Below are 15,175 nucleotides of genomic sequence, written 5' to 3' on the forward strand. Positions count from 1 at the left end.
TGCATTTACGGTTAAATTGCCATATTGCATTTGAATTCAGTAAGGAAATGAATTCCAAAATGATCATGCTTATTAGGTGAGAATGGAAGCTTTAGGTGAGGCAGTTAACGGGGGTTAGATTCATAACGAACAAGTCTTGTTTTTGTTGTAAGACAGTCGCTGTTATTCCTGGCAAACGTTACGCAAGAACACCGGCGGTGATGGTGAGTGTAGGTTGATAGACGAGACGTTGTGGTGAAAGATAGTCAACAGGAAGCATATGCTGATGAATGAGCTTCAAGCTATACCCCCTCTCTCCTCCTCCAAGTACTGTAACAAAGTATGGCTGTTAAACGCTACCAAGTACCATTACAGAGAATCAAGATTTAGTATTATCATAAATCATTCCCAAGGGCCATGGCAGAGGGCGATCAGTGCTTACACTACAAATTCCAGTAACCAGATACGCTAACAATAACCGAATGTCATTATTAAGCAGCCCGATTACTTATATGGAGTAACGTAGCAGTATGTCACAGTATGTTCTTTATATAATTGGAAATGATATAAAACGTGAACTTGGAACGTTGACAATGAAATCTTGATATAGCATTGTCGAGTTGTCATTCCTCCAAGCAAATATTGACTTGTTGGGAAAAAAAAAATGATGGTACTCGAGTGGCTCTTGAATTTTAGCTTAAAACAGCATGGATCTCTTCTAATCTGTTGACACGAGATCGCCAAGCAACACTAACATGGCAAGTGTAAGGTTATCTCTGAGAGGCAGTAAAACTGGTTGCTAGGTAGGAGCAAGTCTCTAATGATGGAGCATCAGTCATCAAGGCGCCAGTGCATTTCTTTTCTGTGTAATGGAAATGCGCCAGATGTTCCAAGCCTAGTATTAAAGTCATCGCATTGCAGAGAAAATTTGGAGAAATGGTTACCATCCAGTCATCTTCCCCAGAGGAGTGGATATAGCAGATGAAGCGGAGTGCCTGAGAAATCTCAGTAGTTGCTGTTTGAACTGAATGATGGGTAGTAACTACTTTAACGAGTTTTCATGGCATTTCAGTTATCATACTTCCTAGCTATGAAAATACTGTAGGTAAAATTGATTTCGATGCAAGTGTTAGTCATAGACAATTCTAGTCATTCTAAGTAATTTCACCATTATTTTGACTCTGTTGAAGACTAGGATGTAAAAGTGTCCACACATTGTATGAAATAGTCGTAAAATAGAAATATGAATTCAAGGACGAAACACTCTATATAAAGATACTCGTGTAAACGAAGATATAATTGGGTAACAAGTAACTGAAGTAAGAGTAATTGACATCAGAATATCGAAAAATTGCAAAATGAAACATCAACTAAACGCAGACTTAAAAACTTGTTTATAAGACGAAACTATTTGCGTGACCCCAGGAACATGTGTGCTGGCGAGTGTGCGTGACCTTTGATAATCCTGACCTAGAAATTCGCAAAAAAAAATCATTAACCAGCAGCTGGGATGTAAATACTAGATTCAAACTGATTTGACAAAATAGAGCAAAGTAAAGCAATCCCCTGGAAATGAGCTGTAGTTGAAGATAATATTACAGGAACTCGGTAGGCAGTAGCTCAGGCAAAGTAGGGTGAGGGAATAGAAAGTAACAAGCAACCTAAACAAATGAAGCAGTAACCAAAGCAAGGTAAGCAGTAACCAAGAAAGGAACAACCAGAGGAAGTAGTAGAGTAAGCAAAATTTTTACAGAAGTTGTTACTCAAGTAATGCCAGGAGCATCACTACCTATGTGAACATCTAAACAAGATGACAAATCACATGAAAATAAACGTTACCATAAGAAATTCAGGAATGTGTGTTGAGTCACGGAGGTCCATAAAAATAACTTGCATAAAGAAAGAAATCCAGTGTAAGTAGCAAATTGAGGAAATTGAGCGGCAGTCCAAAGTAAGTCGACCGCAAAGTCAATATTTGGTTTGAGATTGTCTGATGAATGCGTTTGAATAGCATTTGTGAAACCTTTACTGTAACCGAATCCTGCAGTAAGAAATTCGCATTCTTCGGATTGTTCTAGCCATAATTTACGCCGTGAACAACATAGAAACTACTTCAGTTTGCGCATATGCGGCAAAAGACAACCTGAGCTGTAAAGGAAACACACACTAGGCACTAGAGGTTAGTTTTACAGTGTTATTTGTCGTGTCTCCACCGTCAATAAACCCATCTCAGATCCATGTGTATGAGAGTGCGCGGAGACTCTTAAGATCACTCAAGTATACATCCGCAGTCTGTGCCCAGTGGATTTCGCTCTATGTTTATCTGCAAGAGATTCAGAGACGGTAATATCTTGTGGAAAAGAGGAGGAACACGCACCATTACTGGTAGTGTTAGGGAGGTACAGGATGGCGTTGTGTGAGGATGAAAGCGTCAGTGGTGGGGCAGTAAAGGCCAGGATAGTTGCTGCCTGCTACCCACCCCTCCCTACTGAATGTTGCCACACTCCCTCCTCTCCACTGCCCGTGTTAATGAAGCTGACCTACTGAGAAGGAAGCAGCGTATGCATCAGTTGTGTTTACATTTATTTGTTAGTCGGCATGCGGAGCGCTTCTTTCCATCCATACGTGCTGTTTTCTCATGTTACTCTCAAGTCTGTCCTTGACTAAGAATAATTGCTTTATCCTGCCTATCGTGAAGGGTAAACCAGCTGCATCGCACAGACAAGCCTGCGAGCTGTCGCACTCGGCATACTGGGGATGGCTGCGAACGGACGTTTTTCATAACCCATTGTGTTGTAACGACAAGCGTAACAAATGAGAAATAAGGACAAGCAAAAAGTGACGGGTACGTTCCCCTTTGTTATTCATGGAGGTTTGTTAAAGCTATACTAACGTCGCAGTTTCGTTGTCTTTAATGCTTAGGAGAGCACACACACACACACACACACACACACACACACACACTGGGTTGCGGGACCAGTTCCCTATAAGCACGAAGTAGATTAATTTAAGATGCGTTAAATTGAGGTTGGCATTAAAACACTCCACCTACAGGTTAATCCTCTTAAGTTGCTTTCCGCGCTGTTGACTTTGTACTCTGAATTCGGTGAACTTTTGTCATGTTTGTCCCTGAAACCACGTTTAAAGTCACACGGGTGCCTGTGGTGCATAATGATGGATGGTGTTTAGTGAATCTGAACTCACACGAGTCCAGTATAGCAGCCACGTTCCTTGGCGTACCTCACCTGCCTACCCAGCGGCTACCCTAACCTTCTTGTCCATCCCGGTGCACGCGACGGTATCATATCTCAGGCAAGCTGTGGTGGCTCTGACTCATACTGCAATGAGGTGATGTGACGAGGAGCGGCCCCGCGCTGCAAGTTACCGGCGTAGTGGCTTTATGTTATGTTATCTTCCCATTGAATTTACCCACTCCTCTGCCCTGCACCTGTGCTGGTTTGAGCCGTCAGCGTTAAGTTAAATCCACCAACCGATTTTTTTAAACTCCTTCAGGTGTTAATTCTAAAACCACATATATTCTCACTACACATGTGGCCCAGACAGGATAACGAAATATATACCATAGTTGCTGGTACCGAAGTAGGTGGTCTTTATATTTCAAGAACAGATGATAATATCAGGACAGACATAGGGCATTATGAAGTCATTTTGCAGGACGGCTTAGTATACCACACGGGCCAAGAAGGTATTTTTAGTCTTCCATGAAGTTTAATATATTGAACACACACACTTACTAGTTTATAGTTTTGGAATATATATATATATATATATATATATATATATATATATATATATATATATATATATATATATATATATTATACTATTCGCCATTTCCCGCGATAGCGAGGTAGCGTTAAGAACAGAGGACTGGACCTTTGAGGGAATATCCTCACCTGGCCCCCTTCTCTGTTCCTTCTTTTGGAAAAAAAAAAAAATTCCCACGTATTCCTTGCATGTCGTAAAAGGCGACTAAAAGGAGAGGGAGCTGGGGGCTGGAAATCCCCTCTCGTTTTTAATTTTCCAAAAGAAGGAACAGAGAAGGGGGCCAAGTGAGGATATTCCCTTAAAGGCTCAGTCCTCTGTTCTTAACGCTACCTCGCTAAAGCGGGAAATGGCGAACAGTATAAGAAATATATATATGTATATATATATATATATATATATATATATATATATATATATATATATATATATATATATATATAATCGTATTACCATTCCCTGGCAGTCTGTATTTTATATAATGTAAGGATTCAGGCTAGGAAGTGTATAATTCCACCTCAAATTCTCATAGAAATATGTTTTCTTGTTTCGTTACAGATTTTTATGTAAAATATCCTTATTTTATAGATATAATGCTAAAAATTAGAAGCATTTTCTGGAACTCGAAATGGAACAAAAGTGTCTGATTGTTAAATATATGTTCTGGTTGTTTTTACGATATACATTCTAAGTAATTCGTTGTTTGTGAGGAAATACACTTTCATTGTTTTCAATGAAGACAGAAGTCAAAAAATAAAAATGGCATAGCTGAGTCATGTTGCTCAACTATGAGTTTTATGAACATAAGAGTTTTTGAGACTAGTATGTGCCTTAGAAGTGTGTATGTATGTATGATGTGTGTTATGCTTATTAGCTGCAATTAATATGCCAGAAATCTAACACAAACATTATTTCCTTTTTTATGCATATTATCTGAGAAAACAGTCTTACTGAACACAATTGTCTTGTTTGCTTTCTGATGATTATCACAAAGATAGATTTCAACTCAGGTTTTGGATGCGCTCTTTAGGTTATAGAGTCTTTATCCTGATATATATATATATATATATATATATATATATATATATATATATATATATATATATATATATATATATATATATATATATATATATCTACTTCGCCTCGTGTCGTCGGAAACAAGTCGTAAGTTTATTTATCCTGTCTTTAAGACCTTGTCTTGTCACCCGCCATGTTCATATGCTGCTAATGAAGAAACAGGCTGCACACACACACACACACACACACACACACACACACACACACACACACACATTGGGGCCTGGAGCGAGCGTACCAGAGAATATATCTGAGGGAGCGGGTAAGATTAGACGGGTCTGTGGGTGGAACGTAAATGGATAGTCCAGATTACCAGATGACCTCCTTCAGCTGTTAAAGGTATCTGAGGTATACTGTAACCATATTTCATGGAGATAGTGCGTTAGACGCAGTTTAGCACGTGACGCAAATGTAGTTCGCAACACCACCTGGAAAAGCAGGTAGATTTTGTTGTTAAAGAAAGATAATGGAGGTTCATTGGAAGCAACCCAAGTAAGACAGTAGAGGAGATAGTGGAGGTTCATTGGAAGCAACCCAAGTAAGACAGTAGAGGATATAAGAATAAGAAACAACCACTTCGAACTGAGAGAGAAAAGTGAGGTAAAGTAAGTTAATTATGGATGTGCGATCGTAAAAGATAGGAAACATAATGTGAGGAAGGTGATAATGTAGCATAAGTAGGCACAGTGAACACAGAAATGTTAGGACGTTGATTAAATTGTCTTAAATGGTGGGTAGGATAGATTGGAGGATGAGTAGGAGGACGGCTACAACAGGAAGGTGAGACAGATCGGAGGCTGAGAGCAATAGAAGGAGGATGTTGATGGTGGAGGTTGGGCTGGGAGGGCGTGGTGGCGGTGTCTTCCCAGCCAGATTGACTTGGATTACAAGCCTCGCTCCCTGCCCTCGCGTTCCCTCCGCTTCTTACTTTTTATAGGAGTTTATCGTGTGATTGTTGCTCTCATCTTATCCCCTCTCTTTCCTTTTATTTTCAATTACACTTTTTCATATTAGTCTGTACTCTTTGAATATTTTTTACTCATCCAGTAGCATTTTTTTCTTATAATTGGCTTATATATATATATATATATATATATATATATATATATATATATATATATATATATATATATATATATATATATATATATATGACTACTTTTGTATCATTGAATTACATTGTGTGACTTTATATAGATTTCTTGTGATGCATTATTGTTCATCTAAATTTGATTGTTGTTTTAGAGAGAGAGAGAGAGAGAGAGAGAGAGAGAGAGAGAGAGAGAGAGAGAGAGAGAGAGAGAGAGAGACTTCCTAGTCTGTGATGACCTTGAGAAAGTGAGTTTGCATGTCTTTCGTGCAATGTGTACATAGTGACACGTCCGGACTCCAGCTGGGTGCATGATGACGTCCTTACATGGGTTTATACCGCGCCTATAGCTCAACCAGCCAACCTTGCGACTGAAATTCCATGTATGTAGTGAGAGCGTGTATAGTATTAGAACCATCCTGAACACCTGAAGAAGGTTTTCAGTTTTTTATGGTTATAACTTGACGCTGACGGCCTTAATGATGTGGGCGGTCGATAGGCCTAAAGCCCAAATAAACAACCATCTAACCTTGCCGTATGTTGAAAGGTACTGGAGAAGTTGAGGCCTTAGAACCTATTATTCTTCTTTCCTCCTCTACTCTCTTCTATCTTTCTCTTGCTTCTCAACAGAACCCTGCCACATTCTTGAGTTCCAAAATCCCGTTACTCAGTTGCCGAACAAGAAAAAATATTCGAGTTTTTTTTACCCCGCCTCTCGGACTAGGTAGCTCTTCTGTTACTCGCACTTTGTATATTTGATGGATGATTTAGAAACAGGGCTAAATGACGTTTCAACTGAGTATAACCATTCAACACAGCAACAGACATTTGTGTATATATATATGGTTGTGTCTGTTTAACAAGAGATCCTGATATGATGTTGTAACGTGAGGTGGCTAAAGTGCACGGCACTCCTCCAGGATGTGTAGTGACTGTTTAAAAGGTTTGGTATGCTGTCTGTCTGCTGTAGTTAGGCGTAAGTGCGCACGCGTATATGATGATTTGTTGAATCAAAGCCTTCTGGTTGGATGAAATCATATTTCCTATTTCAGTAACATTCGTTCGAGATACAGGAATATCTTCTTAAGAAAGCCCTGAACCAGAGACTAAAAATATCCAAGGGGGTTGGATATAGCTTATACCCAGTCCCGGGGTGGTTGGGGGAGATCAGTGGCAGGCCAATAGTTTAAAAGGCTGGGCTGGCTTCTACCTCTGACCACCCTGGGTTGTATACACTCTTACTTCTATTGCAGTTGTCAACAGTCATTTCATGTAACCACTTTCTCTGGAAAATGTTAAAAGGAATCTCGGGAACTTGAAAAATCTCCGCCGTAGTAGTAGGGCGATCCACGGGGCTAGGAATGTTGGCGCCTGATATTTATGAATGGTACTCTGTCCGCTGTAAGTGTTACCGTGGTTTTTTTTTTTTTTTGTGAATCGTTTGATGAACTGCTGTAAGTCGTTGCGGTGAATTGTCGCAGATGTGTTTTCTTTTTATGAATCATTCTTTTCTGTGATGATGTGAATACAAGTGTGTACGATTTTTGTGTTGAATGATAGTTTTTATTTTTTTCTTGCATCGAACTGTAACTGTAATCTCAAGCCACAAGATGAATAACGCGTAAACAAATGACCATAATAGAAGGATCTTCCTGTCATAACTCGGAAAGAAACCACCATTTTTTATTTATATGCACCATCCGTGGCCGCCTGTCAGAGCGTACTGAATAGTTTCCAGTAACCTCACCTCCCTATATAAATATGTGGTAATGGCTACTGATATGAGCAAGTGAAGAAAAGGAAGAAGAGGAAGCTGATATGAGCAAACCTTTATTTAAAAGTAAAGAATTTGCCTTAGTGAAAATAATATTGAAGGAAACGTTCGCAATATTACGGTCCGATATCTTATTATTGTCGTTCATTTATCCTGTGGTTCAAAGCCTCATCCCACCTCTGAGGTTGGATGACATGAACAATAAAAGAAGGGGACATCGATGCTGCTTTCGACATGACATTGCATTTCATAACGCACAACTTCACTAAGGATTTTTCACATTCATTTGCTGATATCAGGACGATATATCCAGTTCATCTTTAAAGAATTTCATATTCTGTTTTAAACATTATTTTTGGAGATGGAGTCCTAACAAGGCATACGCGAGCAAAAAAGAAAAGCGCTTATTTTTCAGTGATACTGCGAGTTACACTGCTTTAGAAATTGAAATTGAAAGATTATTTTGGTTGAACCTTGTTATATACACATCTGTCATCGTCCCCTTAATGGACCAGTTTATTGTCTTTTCTTTCTCCTTTACATAAACATGGGTTGCTGGCATTCAGTCTATAAACACACTATCTTCATCCTACACATAACACTCGACATGTAACTCACATGAGTCTTTATTCGTAACTCTAAATTTTCCTGCGGTGTTTGGTATGACGTTGCTCTGCCTAATGACAAAATATCTTTCAAAGTTCATCGACAATTAAGTTGTCCCCTTGAACAAGATCGTGTGGCCAAATCCGAAATCAGATTTTAGTATAGATTCACAGTAGAGCATATATACGCATATCAAGCAGCTGGGTTCTCCGTTTCATGTACGCTATGCCAGTGGATTCATAAAAGGCTCGTAGCGTCTTCTTTCACGGCAAGTACTGGCCCGCTGTGGTGATTGCTTCGGAGTCACGGACGGCTGTGCATGAGAATTCTTCTAGTTGCGTGGGATGATCTTGCCAAAGCTGGTCTGCCCGTTGCCCGCACTGAGGAATGTGTGAGGCAGTCTAGGTTGCAATGTCTGGCATCTCTTCTTTCGTGTCCAGAGGCTGGGATGTGCGTACGTACATGTGTCCCCTGTGAACTCAAATGACAACTTAGTGTTTGCTGTCAAAACGTTTTATACCAGTCTCGAAACATCTTGTCCGCTCAAAGCGACAAATTAGATACGAAGCCACAATTATGTTTCAGTGTTCTTTCGTCTCATCCTGCTTTTACCCTGAGCGAAATCTGACACTCCTGCCCATCTCACAAGAAGCTTCTAAAGACATGAGTGTTATCAGTATTCATAGGTTAGTGTTTTATCTCACCTGGTTCATGGTGCAGGATTCATTCATGTTGTACAGAACGACGCTTTTATTCCCAGATTCTCCATTTGTTTTTAAAAGCCCGGGAGATGCAGGTGGTGCTTGATGTGTTTACATTTTCATCCAGTTTGCTTTTAGTGCTGATGTTTATACCTAGAGACGACTTTTATAATTTTACTCGACTAACTCTTCAGAACACAGTTTTCGTGGGAACGAAGGCAGAATCTGAGGCTAGGCATTATAGTAATGGACTAGAGCCATATAATTTAGCAGTGTGAGAGTGAGCGGTGATATCCTGGCTCGCATGCCGGACCACTCAACCCCTCTTACTGAACCCACACGCCATCAGCTACACTTTCCTTGATGTTTCCTTTAATTGTTTTTTCATTATTCTAGTTATATTACCTGGTTTTATGGTTATCCAAGGGACACATGTCTTACTTATATGTCTCATAACTTTCGTAATTAATGGTGTGATTACCCACGAACGTTACATAATTTCATTTAGGTATTTAGTAATAAAATAATGATGTTGCAAAGACTTAAGAGAGGTTTGTAAATAAAGAATATGATTTTAACGTTATGAAAATATATTTTCCGGTTGGCTTGTGTGTGTGTGTGTGTTTCAAGTGTAGTGTTTGTGTGTGTTGCGAGTGTGTATTTATTTATTCAGTAAAGTAATCAAAGAATGAGTATTTACAAGGAATAAGGATTTAACTGACAGCTCTACCACTATACACAACCACAAACCTTAAAGCATCAAGTAATGAAACCACAGACTGTCAAGCAGTGTCATGCAGCGAAGCCACAGATTGTCAAGCATGAAGCCACAGACTATCAAGTTGTGATGTTACAGACTTGTAAGCAGTGAAGCCGCAAACTCATACGGTGAATCTAAGAGACTGTCAAGCTGTTGAACGGTAGACAAGCAGTGAAACTGGATTGTCAAGGAATGAAGTCTTAGACCTTCAACCGCTAGGTGATCTGATTCGAGAGAGTATATAGAAGACCAGCGTGTGGAAAGCATCATCATTAAAACCCTGTATCCTTGGTGCAGACACAAAGTACTTAAACTGGGAAAAAATTGTGAGGGCGTTCAGAGCGAGTATGATCTCTCTACAGAAGGATGGGACTGCTGACAGACATCAACAAGTTAACCAGTAAAGGGTAAGAAAGTTGGAGAAGCATAGGTCTTATAAACAGATGAAAAGAATACCGAAATAATGCATTTGGGGCAGTGAAGACTATTTGTAAGGCACAGAATACTTTCCGAATGCTGCTGTACAGCGTCAGTTAAAACGGTTAGTATAATCAGGTCTTTTACTCAAAGAAGCCGACACATTTACTGTTGACAGAAGAAAGAAGAGCGGAGATTATTAAACAAACGCTATTTAACAAAAGAATATTTAGTGAAACAACAGTAACACGCAAGATTTAAGACCGTGTCTCGTGTATATATTGCAGCAGTCTCCCGCGAGCCCCTCCCCCCTCCCCAACGAATCACGTTGTAGCTCCGTCCCTTCGTCGAGAAGGCTCTTGTCCCTCACCTCCCCCCCCCCCCCCACACACACACACACACACCACACCACACACTGCCCCGGGGTCAGCAGACCCCTGGAACTCCGTCTTCATAAAGAAAGGACAAGCAGTCTTTCAGGGGACTAATTGACAATATAATGGCTTAGTGTGGAGAAATTCGGTTCCTTCGCAGTTGAGGAAGCGAAGAACTCAAGAGCTGAACCAGAATACAAAACAAATTATTGGTGATTAGGCCTCAATGAAAATTTGGGTAGACATAACTTCTGCAAAGCACCAGAAAATCACCGGGAAGTTAATGAAAGCCTGAACTTTGCGAGGTTTCAAGACGAGAAATGTAAAACCATTTATTGTGCCCATCAGAACATCTCTATAATGTCACCGGCAGAAGTTGGAGAAATCAGTGAACAAGATATATTTCGGAATCAGTTATGGCTACGCTGTCGAACAGGATGAAACTCATTTTTTTTTGTTACTTTTCAGCTGTGAAGTTTCATACATTCAGAAGCGTCTTAGAATAAATATCTCCACGTACCAAGTATATAGATTTGATTTTTTTTATTTCTTTTTCAAAAGGGTTTTAAGTGGCTGGAGTTGAAGCTTTGAATATATTTCTAAATTGTTGGCTGGAAGGACGGGGATTGGGGTTAAGTGCTGATAGCGGGAAAATAGAAATCAAGAATCTGGGAGGCGTTTGTCGGAAGATGGGTACAGTAGTGAAGAAGAGACAGAAGGAAAGAGTGGAGTAAATAGTTCCTGGTCATAACCCAGATGTTCCATTTTCAAACATAATTTTTGTATGGGTTTTAGGCCTATCAACTGCCAGGGTCATTAAGGCCGTCACCGTCAGGCTACATCCACCCACCGAAAAATCTTGAACATCTTTATGTATTAAGGGTAATTCTCAGACTAAACATACACCCTCACTCTGCATGTGTCCCGTCAGCCAAATTGAGGACTTTAAATATCTGAAAAGAACAAATTCACATAGTTTTAGACTAGGATATTTGCATGTATCACCTTTACTTACATCAAATGATACAATGTTTGTCATATTCCTTCAAGTTTTTGCATTGATATTTTACTTTTCTCTTTATAAGTTCAGTTCGAACGTGGATTCTGGTGGTATTTGTGATCTGAAAGCCACGCGGATCATGTTAACGCCTTTTGATAGGTCAGTGTGGTTAACCGAGGGATTATTTTACATAATCTGACAAGCAATTGTAGATTTTAATTACAGAAACTTATAATGGCATTCCACTGTTGTCAGCTGAGGGAAATGAATATTGTTTTTGAAATGAATCAGGTGTTTTGTTGAGCTAGATTTGAATTGAGCTTGCCATGTAAGTGATGACTTCCTTACACCGAGCCCGTAAACTGGAATCTAAAGCAGAAAATTGGTTCCATAGAATCAACCTTCATTCAGACGTGTAGTCACTGGTCCCTTCAAGCCATGATCATCTCTCCATATTTTACAACTGTATACGACCGCTATTATTCCTCCTGTAATGGTATACGGATTTTCAGAAGTAGTGATACAGACGCTCTCTATTGTGCCAGTTAGAGCTATTTCATTACCAGTTTGTACATTATGTGGAGGGAGTTTTACGTTAGTGAGGCCACATCTTTTGAATTTCTACTTTTATGCAACTTTTTAAGCTTTTAGATGTCGTCACATTCACAGTTTCATCACTCGGCTGGTCGTGTTATCTTGGTGAAATACCTGGGAAAGTGTTCAGGGGTCTTCTATCCCCTCAGGGGCGCCCCGTCAGAGCCCTGTTGGTTTTCTGTGATGATTGCGTTAACTTATTACATCCAACGAAGACGGTTTTCGGTAGGCCTTACGTTGAATTACATCAGTGTAAGCTTGGATTACCAGAGAAACTGTTGTATCAAAAAAATAAACTTATGTAATAATCTTGTCACCTATTAACTTTTTAACATTGATGAAAATATATTATGTCAGACTTTATTGATTGTCTGTATTGAAAAGATTAGTGTAATTGTGTAGAATATCATGCGCTGTGCGTGTGAAAATCTTAAAGATATGCTTATATAGGCAATAGGAAAACTGCATTATCCCTTAGTATTTTACGTAAACTTGAGAATTACCACAGCCTGTTTCTTGCGGTAAATGTACGCGTTGCTTCATTTTTAATGTTTTCGCCAGACGCTGTTCCCAGAGCCTTTGAAGATGTGTGTGGTGGATACATACATTGATAAATTGGTCTGTCTGTCCCGCACAGTCTACCCAGCTGTCACCTCCAGCAGCTCTTCTCAATATGCTTTGGTGGGAGATAGCTCCTCATGTATTTATTATCATGCAGATAATATTGTACTTGCATGTACTGTACAGTATATATATATATATATATATATATATATATATATATATATATATATATATATATATATATTGGTGTTACCGGACTCCGCCTGCTTGAGGATACACCGCGAAAAGAAGTTAATTTTGGTGAGGCTGTATCATTGGTAGTACAGTCTCGTTCAGTTTTCATTACAAATGAGTCTACATTTCCCAGATACTGAATCCACATACAATGTTTTACGTTTCGCTTATTGTACCATCTTGATGAAGTCCGTAGATATTATAACGCTCAGCGAAGTTTAGATATTATTAATGCAAGACCAGACATTTGATTGTTGTGGACGAGCATGTGTGTGGCAGTACGTCAGTGATGCAGGCCTGGCCTGTGAAGCTGTCTGAAGACCGTCTCTCTCTCTCTCTCTCTCTCTCTCTCTCTCTCTCTCTCTCTCTCTCTCTCTCAGAGCATCGACACAAACACCGTGTATCTCACCCCCCCCCCCCCCCCCCCGCTCAAGTCGTGTGTGTGTCAACGTTCCCCGGCGTCTGCTGTTGCTGCAACAGGTACCTGTTACATCTCCGCCCGCAACCCCCACGCTGCCAGCAACCATCCACATCATGCTGCAGCCCACACGCCACCCACAACCCGCATGCTACTCATCACAACCCACATGCTGAGTAACCTTACTCTTGACAATCACCCACACACTGACCACTATTACCCATATTGCAACATTTATTACTACACCACCAGCCACACGCGAACCACAACTACCCACACACACCACATTGCCCCAATGGTCGCACCATATAAGCTGCCGTAGGGAGGAAGGTGGCCCGTGCGACGGTATAGTTCAGCGGGCCATATATGGGGCGGCCACTCTCTCCGCTTGGTGTGCCCAGGGTGGTGGTATCTAGAGGGTATGGCCATCTTTTGCTCTGCTTGATCTTCACAGGTGGTCCAAGCACGCAACCCAGGACTTGCATGACCCTGCCCCTCACCAGGTGATGCAGGCACCTAGTAGGCGTGGTGTGGGCGGCTTAGTAGTACTCCAGCGGCAGGAGGCAACGCCCGACCTCGTAAACCAGTTTTTGCCATGCCGCCCACACAAGAGCCGGTACGCGGGGGTAACGTGGGATGAATCTAATGTCTTTGGAACGTCACTATGGCAGACGTATGAAGTTAAAATACTTCATATACTTCAAATCGTCATGCGTTTGGTGGGTCCAAGGGCGTGAGATCCGCCGCTCCAGTGCCTATCGCTCAAGGTATCGTTGCTTCTCAAATAACGAATGTTTTACATAGATTACAGTACGACTTTGCCTTACGTTGTTTAATGTCCGTTTTAGGAGGTGTTAGTGAGTTAGATATGTTGACATGATGCATTAACAAATGAGACAAGCATTTTTTTTTCATAAAAGAAGCATAAAGCAATTCTTGTTCATTGTGTCATGGAAAGGATGGTTGTTCATCCAGGCTGAAGGTGGCTATAACAAGACAGCCAGCAACATGAAAAGTCCATTCATGGCTGATGTAGGGTGGACGGGACAGCCTGCGATAGTGGCCGCATTCAACAATGGCTTTGCCAAGACCACCAACAACATGGTAGAGTCCTACCATGGTTAACGCTGGTAGGGACAGGACTGCTGGCAACATATTAGTTTTCAGCACGACGGCAGGTATTATAGGTCACTCAAGATGTGAGCTGATTTCCATGATATCAATAGATTATTAATAGAGCAAAATGGAATTTTGTCGCGAAACATCTTTCTAGAGTGATCATATACTCGTAACTATTAGAACGATAGATCACTCGATCTGAAGGTTGCTGTAAAGTTTTAGGGAATGAGATTTAGGTCAGGAATTACTAGCAAAGTGCAGGGAAAGTTGCTGGAAACAATTTACCATGCTTTTTGTTAGATTTGATCCAGTCTAATAAATGTTCAGAAAAGTGATGATTCGACCGCATCTGATGCTTGATTAACACAAGAGTTATGAGTATGCTTCATTGTTTGTAGATTTACTCAGGATTTCCTTTGAATTAAACTTCATCACTGAAGATAATTTACAGGCTCTTGTAATTTATTTAGCACTTTTATGTAGCTGGAATATGAAGCAAAAACCTTGCAGATTAATGTAGTAAAAGGTCGCATGAAGGATTCTAACACTAATTTTGCAGAATGTCAGTGAATTCACCTTTTAAAGTAAATGTATTTTCATTTTGTAGCAAAGTAACCTGTATTGGTTGAAAGTTCTCTCTCGTGAAATACCCACTAGAACAAAGCATGATATTGTGTGC

The 15,175-nt window shown here is 40.3% G+C and overlaps 1 protein-coding gene across 1 annotated transcript in view; it reads left to right on the top strand.

The window, feature by feature from the left end:
• The window catches only part of LOC139760831 (uncharacterized), a 45,818-nt gene that overhangs the window by 23,461 nt on the left and 7,182 nt on the right, over positions 1-15,175 (top strand). The window lies entirely within an intron of this gene.

The sequence above is a fragment of the Panulirus ornatus genome, chromosome 38, assembly GCF_036320965.1.
Source record: "Panulirus ornatus isolate Po-2019 chromosome 38, ASM3632096v1, whole genome shotgun sequence".
NCBI classification, from domain to species: domain Eukaryota; kingdom Metazoa; phylum Arthropoda; class Malacostraca; order Decapoda; family Palinuridae; genus Panulirus; species Panulirus ornatus.